This window comes from Mauremys mutica, chromosome 1, assembly GCF_020497125.1.
Source record: "Mauremys mutica isolate MM-2020 ecotype Southern chromosome 1, ASM2049712v1, whole genome shotgun sequence".
NCBI lineage: Eukaryota > Metazoa > Chordata > Testudines > Geoemydidae > Mauremys > Mauremys mutica.
The window spans coordinates 148,403,208-148,418,103 of record NC_059072.1 but is presented as its reverse complement, the minus strand read 5'-3'; the positions used below and the strand labels follow the sequence as shown (position 1 = coordinate 148,418,103).

The 14,896-nt window shown below is 47.1% G+C and overlaps 1 protein-coding gene and 1 non-coding gene across 2 annotated transcripts in view; both read right to left on the bottom strand.

The window, feature by feature from the left end:
- LOC123356240 (zinc finger protein 850-like) overlaps positions 1–14,896 on the bottom strand; it is a 170,679-nt gene that overhangs the window by 32,893 nt on the left and 122,890 nt on the right. The gene's annotated exons all lie outside the window — the stretch shown is intronic.
- Positions 12,638–12,710, bottom strand: TRNAV-AAC. Its single transcript has one exon. It is a non-coding gene; the product is annotated as a tRNA-Val (tRNA).

Sequence of the window (14,896 nt, the reverse complement as noted above, 5' to 3'; positions counted from 1 at the left end):
TCCTAGCTTTCACAACCTCCTCAGGTAAGGAGTTCCACAAGTTGACTGAGTACAATGTGAAGAAGAATTTCCTTTTATTTGTTTTAAACTTGCTGCCCATTAATTTCATTTGGTGACCCCTAGTTCTTGTATTATGGGAATAAGTAAATAACTTTTCTTTATCTACTTTCTCCACATCACTCCTGATTTTATATACCTCTATCATATTCCCCCTTAGTCTCCTCTTTTCCAAGATGAAAAGTCCTGGCTTCTTTAATCTCACCTCATATGGGACCCGTTCCAAACCCCTAATCATTTTAATTGCCCTTCTCTGAACCTTTTCTAATGCCACTATATCTTTTTTGAGATGAGGAGACCACATCTGTACGTAGTATTCAAGATGTGGGTGTACCATGGATTTATATAAGGGCAATAATATATCCTCCGTCTTATTCTCTATCCCCTTTTTAATGAGTTCTAACATCTTGTTTGCTTTTTTGACCGCCTCTGCACACTGCATGGATATCTTCAGACAACTATCCACAATGATTCCAAGATCTTTCCTGATTTGATGTAGCTAAATTAGCCCCCATCATAGTGAATGTATAATTGGGGTTATTTTTTCCAATGTGCATTACTTTACATTTATCCACATTAAATTTCATTTGCCATTTTGTTGCTCAATCACTTCGTTTTGTGAGCTCTTTTTGAAGTTCTTCACAGTCTCCTTTGGTCTTAACTATCTTGAGCAGTTTAGTATAATCTGCAAACTTTGCCACCTTTTTTACCCCTTTCTCCAGATAATTTATGAATAAGGTGAATAGGATTGGTCCTAGGACTGACCCTTGGGGAACACCACTAGTTACCCCTCTCCATTCTGAGAATTTACCATTTATTCCTACCCTTTGTTCTCTGTCTTTTAACCAGTTCTCAATCCATGAAAGGACTTTCCCTTTTATCCCATGACAACTTAATTTACATAAGAGCCTTTGGTGAGGGACCTTGTCAAAGGCTTTCTGGAAATCTAAGTACACTATGTCCACTGGATCCCCCTTGTCCACATGTTTGTTGACCCCTTCAAAGAACTCTAATAGATTAGTAAGACACGATTTCCCTTTACAGAAACCATGTTGACTATTGCTCAAGAGTTTGTTTTTCTATGTGTCTGACAATTTTATTCTTTACTATTGTTTCAACTAATTTGCCCGGTACCAATGTTAGACTTACTGGTCTGTAATTGCCGGGATCACCCCTAGAGCCCTTTTTAAATATTGGCGTTACATTAGCTAACTTCCAGTCACTGGGTACCGAAGCCGATTTAAAGGACAGGTTACAAACCTTAGTTAATAGTTCCGCAACTTCACATTTGAGTTCTTTCAGAACTCTTGGGTGAATGCCATCTGGTCCCGGTGACTTGTTAATGTTAAGTTTATCAATTAATTCCAAAACCTCTTCTAGTGACACTTCAGTCTGTGACAGTTCCTCAGATTTGTCCCCTACAAAAGCCGGCTCAGGTTTGGGAATCTCCCTAACTTCCTCAGCCGTGAAGACTGACGCAAAGAATCCATTTAGTTTCTCCTCAATGACTTTATCGTCTTTAAGCACTCCTTTTGTATCTGAATCATCAAGGGGCCCCACTGGTTGTTTAGCAGGCTTCCTGCTTCTGATGTACTTTAAAAACATTTTATTATTACCTCTTGAGTTTTTAGCTAGTCGTTCTTCAAACTCCTCTTTGGCTTTTCTTATTACATTTTTACACTTAATTTGGCAGTGTTTATGCTCCTGTCTATTTACCTCACTAGGATTTGACTTCCACTTTTTAAAGGAAGTCTTTTTATCTCTCACTGCTTCTTTTACATGGTTGTTAAGCCACGGTGGCTCTTTTTTAGTTCTTTTACTGTGTTTCTTAAATTGGGGTATACATTTAAGTTGGGCCTCTATTATGGTGTCTTTAAAAAGCGTCCATGCAGCTTGCAGGGATTTCACTTTCGTCACTGTACCTTTTAATTTCTGTTTAACTAACCCCCTCATTTTTGCATAGTTCCCCTTTTTGAAATTAAATGCCAGAGTGTTGGGTTGTTGAGATGTTCCTCCCACCACAGGGATGTTAAATTTTGTTATATTATGCAGTTTATTTTGAGCAACTGCAGTTAGTCGGGAGAGTACACATGGGCAGAGTTTCCCCTCCTGAGGTAGATCTTGGTTAGATAAACAATTAAGGCAAGCATTTATACCTTTTGTGACATACAGTAACGAGCAACAACTGCATTTTGTTTGTACACATTCCTTTCTAATATCTTACTTCTCTCAGCAATTTCTGCTACAATCTGCATTCTATTCTTATCTAAGGCCTGGTCTACACTACGCGTTTAAACCGGTTTTAGGAGCATTAAACCGATTTAACGCCACACCCGTCCACACTAAGAGGCCCTTTATATCAATATAAAGGGCTCTTTAAACCGGTTTCTGTACTCCTCCCTAACGAGAGGAGTAGCGCTAATATCGGTATTACCATATCGGATTAGGGTTAGTGTGTCCGCAAATCGACGGTATTGGCCTCCGGGCGGTATCCCACAGTGCACCACTGACCGCTCTGGACACCAATCTGAACTTGGATGCAGTGGCCAGGTAGACAGGAAAAGCCCCGCGAACTTTTAAATATCATTTCCTGTTTGCCCAGCGTGGAGCTCCGATCAGCACGGGTGGCGATGCAGTCCGAAATCATAATCCAAAAAGAGCTCCAGCATGGACCGTACGGATGTGATCGCTGTATGGGCAGGCAAATCTGTTCTATCAGAGCTCCGTTACAGAAGACGAACTTCCAAAGCATTTTTAAAAAATCTCCAGACAGACGCCATAGCAGGGACTCAGCGCACTGCTGCGTGACAAGCGTAACGGAAAGCCAAAGAATCAAATGGATGCTCATGGACGGAGGGGGGACTGAGGACTCAAGCTATCCCACAGTTCCTGCAGTCTCTGAAAAGCATTTGCATTCTTGGCTGAGCTCCAAATGCCTGTAGGGTCAAACACGTTGTCCGCGGTGGTTCAGGGCATAGCTCGTCAATTTATCCCCCACCCACCCACCCCCAGAAGTAAAAGGGGAAAAAATTGTCTCTGGACTCTTTTAAATGTCACCCTATGTCTACTGAATGCTGCTGGTAGACGCGATGCTGCGGCACTCAATTGCAGTATCCTCTTTCCCCCTCACTGGTGACAGATGGTGCAATATGACTGGTAACGGTCCTCATCATCAGCCTTGTGGCAGATGGTGCAGCACAATAGGACTGGTATCCGTCCTCATCATCAGCCCGTGAGTGCTCCTGGCTGGCCTCCGGTGAGGTCAGCCGGAGGCGCCTGGGTAAAAAACTCCTGGTCATTCCCAGTAGATGGTACAGAACGGCTGGTAACCATCTTCATCGTAGCAATAGGGGGCTGAGCTCCATCAGCCCCCGCCCTTCATGTGTAAAGAAAAGATTCTGTACTGCCTGGACTATCATAGCAGCGGGATGCTGGGCTCCTCTCCCCCACACTGCTTAATGTCCTGTCTGGACTATCATAGCAGCTGGAGGCTGCCTTCCCCTCATTTTATCTCACTAACAAGTCACTGTTTCTTATTCCTGCATTCTTTATTACTTCATCACACAAATGGGGGGACACTGCAACAGTAGCCCAGGAAGGCTGGGGGAGGAGGGAATCAACAGGTGGGGTTGTTGCAGGAGCACCCCCTGTGAATGGCATGCAGCTCATCATTTCTGCGGGATCTGACACAGAGCAGCTGTTCTCTCTGGTTCTCTGATACACTGCTTCTCTAGTACACTTGCCCCATATTCTAGGCAGGACTGATTCTATTTTTAGATACCATAAAGGAGGGATTGACTCGGGGAGTCATTCCCATTTTTGTCTTTTGCGCCCCCGGCCGATCTCAGCCAGGGGCACCCATGATAGCAGCAGACGGTACAATATGACTGGTAACCGTCTCTGCTTGTCTTTTGCGCCCCCAGCTGATCTCAGCCAGGGGCACCTATGACAGCAGCAGAGGGTACAGCACAAAAGGACTGGTAACTGTCATCTCATAGCCAATTTACAAGGGTATGGTAGATGGTACAGAACGGCTGATAACCATCTCTGCTATCATGCAAAAGCAAATGAATGCTGCTGTGTAGCGCTGCTGAATCGCCTCTGTCAGCGGCATCTAGTACACATACGGTGACAGTGACAAGAGGCAAAACAGGCTCCATGCTATGGCGTCTGCCAGGGCAATCCAGGGAAAAAGGGTGCGAAATGATTGTCTGCCGTTGCTTTCCCGGAGGAAGGAATGATTGACGACATTTACCCAGAACCACCCGTGACAATGATTTTTGCCCCATCAGGCACTGGGATCTCAACCCGGAAGTTCCAAGGGGCGGGGGAGACTGTGGGAACTATGGGATAGCTAGGGAATAGCTACCCACAGTGCAACGCTCCGGAAATCGACGCTAGCCTCAGACCGTGGACGCACACCACCGAATTAATGTGCTTAGTGTGGCCGCGTGCACTCGATTGTATTCAATCTATTTTACTAAAGCGGTTTATGTAAAATCGGAATAATCCCGTAGTGTAGATGTACCCTAACACAAGATCGAAAAACAGCATCTCTTACAGTTCTTTTCCGCTCGCCCAGGCCCTGCTTGGAAGTCTCGTGTTATTAGCTGATAGAGTTAGCCTGTTAAATATCAAATTCAGGAGAAAAAATAGTTATACGAAGCAAAACGAAATCACAAACAGAAATGTCATTGGAAATACAGAAATAAAAAAGGGAAATGCAATCCCCATCACTTTATCGTATCTGGGCCATTCCTGTATCGAGAGCATCCACTAAGGTCCCTGTGTGCTTATGAGAAACCTGGAGGAACTCAGACCACAGCCTGAACATGAAATTCAACTGCTTCCAGGTGCCGCAGTAAAACCCTTTTCCTGCTGTGATGTTGATGATTTTATGACAATATGCTAATGAGTGTGAATATAATGTAACTGGAACCTGCTTCATGCAAAAGGTCTCTTGCACAGTATCATTACAAAGCTTATTATCTACTATGTGTGTTCATCCTATTTGTATGAATCGATCATTCTTGTATCTGAAACTAGAAATATGAAATATAACTCTGAGGTCCTGTTGTAATGATGCTAAGTGTGGGCCATTAATAATGGCTTGGACTCTTGATGGCTCCCATTAACCAGGACAATTGACTGTAGATGGCTCTGTCCTGCACCATCTATGAGTCAGGCCAGGAAGAATGAAGGCTTGGGGCTCTCACAGGACATGTGAACATGTCCCCTGGTACAGAAATCCATCTTAAACCTGGGGCTTTTCCCCAGGAGAGAGAGACAAGATTCCTGCCTTGTAGCAAAGCTGTATAAGGGGGTGAAACAGAAAAAAGGTGGCTGCAGTCATGAGAAATCCACTAGCTACCACCTGAGCTGGAACAAGGACTATACCAGATGAAAAGTTTAGGCCCAGACAAGAAATAAGTCTAGTCTGTGAAAGAAGCTTATTGGAAGATCTCTGAGGATGAGATTTTATCTGTATTGAGTTTCATACTCTATTAGGCTTAGACTTCCATGTTTTTGTTTTGTTTTGCCCTATGGAGAATACAAACTCCATAGAGAAGGAAAAGTTAATGCCTTGGAAAAGTCTCTGTGTGTTAGATGGGTGTGAGGGTGTCTAAAAACCACTCCCCTCTACTTTCTTTTCTCTGAATTCCTTTAGAAAATCCAAAGCAGGAAACAGAACCATTGCCTTCTCTGAGACTGGAGCTCAGAGACCTTCAAATTATGAGACTGAGGTGCTGCTAACTGTGCTAAGAAGGCCCAGTGAAATGTTTAGGCTCAGTACATATAGGATCCTCCTACAGCAGTGACTGGGGCAGGGAAGGAGCCGGGGGTGTGGTGCCCACAGACCTGTCCTGGCAGCTTTCACAGGAGCAAATAAATCAATTCTCCCTGCCAGTGAATAATGTACTGGAGCTAATGGCAGCACAGGGTGGAGGTTTCCAAGCTATGCACCCACTGCCACATTTTAGAACTCAATCTCCTTTCCCTACTATGGCACTTTCCCTGTGCATTGGGCAAAGCAAGTTGGGGAAGCTACATGGGTAACAAAAACCAGTGCTTTAGACAAGGCTTGCACTCATAACCCCAGTAGTATCCCCTTTTATACCAACCAGGTGCACCACTGCAGGTGCTTTTTAGAGAAAGCTGGGAAGCAGGCAGTTATCAGTTTCTGTGGTTCACACCTTTGCCTGGTAATTGAAAGCCAGCTGGTTCAAACCTAACTCAAGATGCGGCTTTTCAATGATGAGACTCCAGTACATTTTAACAGGAAGAAAATCTCCTCTATTCTGGTTTAGCCCCATTTGACTCCTGCCCATCTTCTCCCCCCGCCGCCCTGCCCTGCCCTGCCCTGCCCTGCCCCACCCCCTCTCTTTCCTTCCCCACTGGGGCCTTGCAGAGAGGACCCCCAGTCAGTCTCTGTCACAGAGTCTGTATCCCATAAAGGGAGGGAGGGTTGCTCTAAACCATTGATAATGGGGAGGGGAGGGGTGTGCGTGATTGTGGGGAGAATGGATGGAGAACTAACAGCGGGGCCCAGAGAGATTCCCCCATACTGGGGAGATCCCCTGTTGCCCCCCATCACCCAGCTGTGGGAAGAACAACTTGGGATTGCTTGGGGAAGCCACCTTTAAAAACACAAGTGTAACATGCTAGTTACATTTTAATAAGACCAAAGCCTCCTCAAACCCAGGGTCACAATCACTGGAATGATTTTGCCTTGATATTTTACTGGCCGCAGACACAAAGTGAGTCAAATTACAGTTTCTGTTCGGAGTCAGTGCACACACAAGAATCCGGAGGCTTTTAATTCCTTAGGGCTTGGCTACACTGGAGAGTTGCAGCGCTGGTGGTGGGTTTACAGTGCTGCAACTTACTCACCATCCACACTTGCAAGGCACATACAGCACTGCATCTCCCTGGCTACAGCGCTGGCTGTACTTCTGCTCTGCCTCGGGTATAACTATTGCAGCGCTGGTGATGCAGCGCTGCTCCACCAGTGTGGCCACCAAAAGCGCTGTAATGGGCCTCCAGAGGTATTTGGAGGTATCCCAGAATGCCTGTTCAGCCACTCTGCTCATCAGTTTGCACTCTACTGCCCTGGCCTCAGGTGACCCGCCCTTTAAATGCCCCGGGAATTTTAAAAATCCCCTTCCTGTTTGCTCAGCCAGGTGTGGAGTGCAATCAATGAATCTTTCCAGGTGACCATGCCTCCATGCGCCAAATGAGCCCCAGCATGGAGCAATGGCGAGTTGCTGGACCTCATCAGTGTTTGGGGTGAGGAAGCTGTGCAGTCCCAGCTGCGCTCCAGCCGTAGGAATTATGATACCTTTGGCCAGGTATCAAGGGCCATGCTGGAAAGAGGCCATGACTGGGACGTGGTGCAGTGCAGGGTTAAAGTGAAGGAGCTTCAGAGTGCCTACTGCAAAGCCCGTGAGGGAAACCGCCGCTCTGGCACTGCCCCCACGACCTGCCGTTTTTACAAGGAGCAGGACACGATACTTGGGGGTAACCCCACTGCCAATCCGACGATCACGATGAACACTTCAGTGTGGGGGGGAGGGGGAGAGGAGGAGGAGGAGGTGGGGGGGGAACCGAGAGTGAGGGTACTGGGGTGGGGGGACACACCCCGGAGTCCCAGGAGGCATGCAGCCAGGAGGAAGGTAGCCAGTCGCAGCATCCAGTACTTGGTGAAGGACAAGCAGAGGAGCGGGTTACCGGTAAGCGGCTTTTATTTTCAGGATGGAAATGTTTCAGGAGAGGAGGAGGGGTTAGGGCTGCATGCATGCATGCCTAGATGTGGAATAGCCCATTGATGTGGTCTATCACGTCGTGGTAATCGGCCTCGGTAACCTCATCTAAAGTTTCAGCCAGAGCGTGGGCAATGCGCTTGCGCAAGTTTATAGGGAGAGCCACTGTGGTCCTTGTCCCAGTCAGGCTAACGCATCCGTGCCACTGTGCCGCAAGGGGCGCGGGGGACCATTGCCGCACACAGGCAAGCTGCATAGGGGCCAGGGCGGAATCCGCATTGCTGTAGAAGACCCTCCCGCTCTTCCCAGGTGACCCGCAGCAGCGAGATATCTTCCAGGATTAACTCCTGTGGAAAATGTTGGGAGAGTGTTCAGTGCAGATGCCCCCTGTAGCTGTTTGCTGTCCTCAACGCACAGAAACCCCTGCACAGCCCTGAAGTAATCAGTCCCCCTTACTCACCATTTTGTGGCTCCTGTGGGTTGTGCACGCTCTGTTTGGTATGGGAAAAGTATGCTAAAGTGAAGACTGTAAACTCCTTCACTGTGTGGGAATAACTGTCTGGATGAGATTATATACAATGCTGCTTCTGTTAACTGTTGCCATTTTTGCCTTTCGAAAAGTGTCCTTGACTACTGGACTGCCTGTATCATCGACTGCTCAGAGGCTACAAAACCTCAGGAAGAAGCCGCGAAAAAGCAAGGAAGACATGCTGAAAGCAGTTATGGATCAGTCTGCCAGAGAGAGTAAAAAACTGCAGGACTGGAGGAAAAAACTGCAGGACTGGAGGGAAAGGGAAAGCAGGATCCGCCAGAGAAACGCAGCGGTTAAGAAGAAAAGCACAAAGCAGCTGATAAGCATCCTGGCGCGCCAAGCGGACTCTATCCAGTTACTCGTAGCCATGCAGGCAGAGCACTACCGTGCCCCCACTGTCCCCATCCCAAAGCTCTTTCCCTTGTGCCCCAGTGTCAGCTCCAAACCTCCTTCCCCAGCATCCAGGTTCTTACCACCACCAGCTGCCCCCAACACCTGTACGTTCACCAACCAGCCCTGATACCTACCACCACCCTTACCCTCTGCACTCAACCCCCATCACCATGCAGTATTTTCATCCTGAAGTGCAGCATTCATTGCACAGCACTCCAGAAAGGACATATTCAAACCTGTGACTGTACAGTTCACCACCCCACCCTCCTGCCCTTTTAGATTCCCAAAATGTTGTGTGTCTGTCAAGAAAGTTATTTTCTTTTCAATAAATGAATTCTTGGCTTTGAAAACTGTCTTTATTATTGCAGAAATTGAAAGATACCGTAGCCCAGGAAAGAAACAGCCACTGCAAATCATTTTAGGAAAAACAGATTCCTACTAACATTGTAACCACTGCACTTCACTCCCATGCAGGGCAACAAATATTACTGTTGGCTTTCAGCCTCAAATTCCTCCCTCAAGGCATCCCTAATCCTTGTAGCCCTGTGCTGGGCCTCTCTAGTAGCCCTGCTCTCTGGCTGTGCAAATTCAGCCTCCAGGCGTTGAACCTCGGCGATCCATGCCTGACTGAATGTTTCACCCTTCCCTTCACAAATATTATGGAGGGTACAGCACGCGGATATAACAGCAGGGATGCTGCTTTCCCCCAAGTCTAGCTTCCAATACAGAGATCACCAGCGCCCTTTTAAACAGCCAAAAGCACACTCCACAGTCATTTGGCACCAGCTCAGCCTGTAGTTGAACCAGTCCTTGCTCCTGTCAAGCTTCCCTGTATACGGTTTCATGAGCCAAGGCATTAACGGGTAAGCGGGGTCTCCAAGGATCACAATGGGCATTTCGACATCCCCTACTGTGATCTTCCGGTCTGGGAAAAAAGTCTCGGCCTGCATCTTCCTGACCAGGCTAGTGTTCTGAAAGATGCGTGCATCATGCACCTTTCCAGGCCAGCCTGTGTAAATGTCAATGAAACGCCCACGGTGATCCACAAGCGCCTGGAGAACCATAAAGAAATACCCCTTCCAATTAACGTACTCGGATGCTAGGTGGGGTGGTGCCAGAATAGGAATATGTGTCCCATCTATCGCCCCTCCACAGTTAGGGAAACCCATTTGTGCAAAGCCATCCACAATGTCCTGCACATTCCCCAGAGTCACGGTTCTTCTTAGCAGGATGCGATTAATGGCCCTGCAAACTTGCATCAACACGATTCCAACGGTCGACTTTCCCACTCCAAACTGGTTCCCGACCGATCAGTAGCTGTCTGGAGATGCCAGCTTCCAGATTGCAATAGCCACCCGCTTCTCCACTGGCAGGGCAGCTCTTAATCTCGTGTCCTTGTGCCGCAGGGTGGGGGTGAGCTCAGCACACAGTCCCATGAAAGTGGCTTTTCTCATCCGAAAGTTCTGAAGCCACTGCTCGTCATCCCAGACTTCCATGACGATGTGATCCCACCACACAGTGCTTGTTTCCCGAGCCCAAAAGTTACATTCCACGGTGCTGAGCATTTCCATGAATGCCACAAGCAATTTAGTGTCATACGCATCAGGCGACTCAATATCATCATCATCGGACTCCTCACTGTCACTTTGGAGCTGAAGGAATAGCACAACTGCCAAACGTGATGTGCTTGCGAGACTCATCAGCATATTCCTCAGCAGCTCGGGCTCCATTTCCCACAGAAATCGCGCTGCACAGAAACCGTTGAGAGAGTCACAATGGCGCCAAACGTGGACAGAAAAACAGTGACTGCTGGGATGTGAAGCGATGCATCACGGGGCGTTGGGACAGGAAGCGGAATGACCCGCACCCTTCCATCCCCTTCCCACAACCCTCGGCGCCAAAATGGGACGAGGTGCTCTGTGGGATAGCTGCCCATAATGCACCACTCCCAACAGCGCTGCAAATGTTGCAAATGTGGCCACACTGCAGCACTGGTAGCTGTCAGTGTGGCCACACTCCAGCGCTTTCCCTACACAGCTGTACAAAGACAGCTGTAACTCCCAGAGCTGCACATCTGCAAGTGTAGCCAAGCCCTCAGGTTCTGCTGCCATTTCATTTCTATCCTGTTCCAAGATTTACTGTTGTGCAGAGCAACGTTAGGCCCTTGGGAGTGTCTCCCCAGGTCCCACCTGCTGCCCTGGTCAAGTTAAAAGGGCCCGAGGACCCCTGCCACCACCACTAAGGCGATTTCCTGCCCACCCTCGCTCCATGTGGTACGCCACTCCAAGAAGGGGCTGGCACGTCCCTGCGGCCCCTGGGGTGGGGTCTCCACATGCTGCCCCTGCCCCGAGAGCCAACTCTGACAGCTGTGGCAATGGGAGCTGTGGGGTGGAGTCTGCGGGCAGCCGTGCTCAGAGACACCTCCGGCCCTCTCACTTAGGGGCTGCTGCCAGAGGCGGGTGCATGTTGCTTTCAGGAGATGCCCGAGGTAAATGCTGCACCCCTCACCCTCTCCTGCACCCCCAACCCAACGCCCCAACCCAGACCCCACATCCGCATCCAAACTCCCTCCAAGAGCCTGCCCCTCACACACCCTCCTGCAGCACAACCCCCTGACTGAGCTCAGATCCTGCACCCAAACTCTCTCCCAGAGCCCAACCCCTCTCCCTCCCACACCCAAACTCCCTCCCAGAGCCTTACACAGGTGTGGGGTGGGGCAGGACTTGGTTCCATTCTGGGAACAACCAAAAATTATACAAACCTGCCACCTCTGTCCAGCCCAACCTTCTGCTGATGCACCTCAGCCCACACCCGTGCAGGGTTTGAAGCTTCCATTACTTCAATTCCAGGACACTGAGGGATTTCAGCTCCCTTTTGCCCAGAGGGAACCTTCACCCCACTCCCAACCAGATTCTTGTCCATGGGATCACAGTAGGGGGGCTGGGTCCCTCGGGGTCTTTTCTTTCTCTAGGACAGGCCAGGGTGCAATAACTGGGGCATCTGAGCACCCAGGACCTTCTGTGGGGCTGCCATTCCCCTTCCCCTTCTGTGGTCTCATCTGTCATTGACTCCAGCCTTTTTTCTATCCATCATCAGCACCATCCCAAGCAAGCTGCACTCGCCTCAAAAAGACAAAGAGTCCTGTGGCTCCTTACAGACTAACAGATGTATTGGAGCATGAGCTTTCATGGGTGAATCCCCACTTTGTCAGATGAATGTAGTGGAAATTTGCAGGGACAGGTATAAATATGCAGGTAAGAATCCGTCTAGAGATAAGGAGGTTAGTTCAATCAGGGCGGATGAGGCCCTCTTCTAGCAGTTGAGGTGTGAACACCAAGGGAGGAGAAACTGCTTTTGTAGATGGCTAGCCAGTCACAGAATTTTCACTACATTGTTTGAAGACAAACAAGATGTTGAATGTTCAAAAATATGATGGGAAAAGGTTATTTAGAAAGGGGAATGTGATGTTGAATGTTAGAAGGAGGGTTAAGAGAGTTTCAATTATTATGTTTTGATTCCTCACACCCAACTCTGCCTAGCCAGGAAAGTAGCGGAAATGTGATCATCAGTCAATAGATTTCTCTGACATGAAAAGGATACATGAGGCTGTTTGTAGTTAGCTCAACATAAATAAAAGTGAGGGGGAAACTGCTGGCTGGGAGCTAAATATGCAGGACAAAGTGTTGGGATTCTTCTACGCTCAGATTTGTTATGTAGCTGGCAGTCTCCCAAATGATGGTCTGTTCCTTCCCTCAAAATGCCAGCTAAGCCTCTCCTTTTGAATTTAAAGCTCCATGAAAGGAAAAAAAAATAATAAGGAAGAAAACATAGAAGCTATGGATGTAGTTGAGAAAGGACTTGGAGTGATAAAAGACCAGAGGAGGGAAAGCAGCAGTGTTTCTGCCTGGTTTTAAACCAGGAACCTTTTGCATGTTAGGCAAATGTGATAACCACTACACTACAGAAACCAGCTGCTGTGAATTCTGGGGCCCTTTTCTAAGGCTTTCTCAGTAGCCACTACACTAGCTGATTTGCCTTTGAAGAACAGGGAAACAAAGGGCATCAAGAATGTATGTTTTTTGGATGAGGCTAGCCCCTGTTCAATTCCAGGTCAGAGAACAAAACTCTTCTGCAAAAATATCAAACAAATGTTGTGTTTAACTTCACTTCATAAAAACAGTTGTGTGGCAATTAAATGATGACCCTAAAGTTTCATAAAAGCAAAGAACACTAAACAAAATAGTGTGGGAAATACGGATGTATCTGAGAAAATGGCTTGGAATGAAGAAAGACAAAAAATGATTGGTTGAGAGAACAGGCACTGTTTCCCCCTGGTTTGGAACTTCTCTCACAACTACTGGAATAGAAAAGCCAAGCAAATGGTGTTCTATTGTTGCAAAGGAGATTGAAGTGAGGCCATTTTCTCCAAATGGTCATGTCAGGAGTGGGATTTTGTTGTACAGACAAAACTACACAGGGTCTTTTCAGGGGGCAAGACAAAGATGCCACATTTATTATGATAATCTGATTTATGACCAATAACTAATATCTTAATCCTTATACACACACATTATACCTAATACCTATACACACACATTCACACACACATCAGATGTTCTGCAGCTTCTGCATAGTTACTAGTCCTGGACATAGCTTGAGTTCGTGGCTTGATTTTGCAGGTTGGGTTCGTAGCTTGTGGCGGCTAACTGGCCAGGAAAGCCGGGCACAAGGATGAGCTGGGTCTCTGTTGGGCATGCACTGATGTCCTTCCATGTTGGCAGCAGAATGTTACCCTTCAAAGTCTTCCATCTCACCCATCCTTTTTGTAGGCTTTAGTTTGAATCCAGAGTCTATAGGTCTTGCTGTGTCAGGCTGCCTTTGGGTTTTGGTGATTGATCACCCGTCAATTGCAGGCATGACTTTCAGCCTGGGACCTGGCTTTGATCTTCCTTCTATTGTACCTTTTCTTTTTAGGGTGGACTCTTCTTACTTTGTTAGGGCTCTTGTCTGCATCTTCAGCCGGTGGGGTTTGAACTTTATTTCATCAGGACAGGCTGGGGCTGGAGGTTGATTCCATCATTCATCCATACCTCATTCACACATCTAAACTAAACTAATAAGAGTGCAGCAGGGTTTGCAAAAATGAAGGTTGGAGGAAACTTTTACAAAATGGAGTGAGCGTTTTAAAATGGGGTTTGAATTACAATATGGCAAACAGTGAACAGAAGTTACAATATAGACAAGTGTAGTGGATGGCAAACAGTGAACAGAAGTTACAATGCAGGCAACTGTAGTGAATGGTGAACAGAAGTTACATTAATAAAGTGAACAATTAAAAACAATTTCATTTATCAGTTCTACAATTTGAAACCACATCTCTATGCAGAGACCAGAACACCCAGGAGATAGGAAAAAAAAGTCTTATAACTAGCACTTTAGACCAGTCCCCCATCCTAATGCTACAAAGAACATGACTTATCAACCCTAGTTTTCATTAATAGTTGATGAACTCTTTAGGGAGGTCGAGATGGCACATCTCTTTCAACTCCTAGAGACCTTCTACAGCACAGCTGATTTTTAGACACACTCACCCAGACCTAAAGTTACACGTTTCCTGAAGCTCCATGAGTTCTGTGGTGTTGTAATCTCCCTGCTCACGTTTTAAGTGAACAAAAGTTGGGTGCTAGCGTTCTGAGACAGTAATGGTGAACCTCATAATCCTGCCCACTGGACCAGACAGTTAAGCAACCAGCACCCACAACCTCTACCATGGTAGCATCCTGTCTGGCAACAACTCCCTGCTCAATAGCTGGGGTGTGAAATCCTCATTTCTTTGTTGTTCTATCACTGTAGTCCCCACTTTCCTATTGCTTGTCTGTATAAGCTCTGTCTGGTTCTGTGATTGTTTCTGTCTGCTGTATGATTAATTTGTTGGGTGTAAACCAATTAAGGTGGTGGGGTATAATTGGTTAGATAATCATGTTACAATATGTTAGGATTGGTTAGTTACATTTCAGTAAAATGATTGGTTAAGGCATAGTTGAGCAGAACTCCAGTTTTACTATATAGTCTGCAGTCAATCAGGAAGTAAGGGGGGGAATGGGAATGGGGGTAGGGGAATTGGAATTATGTTTTGCTAAGGGGGGAATAGGAA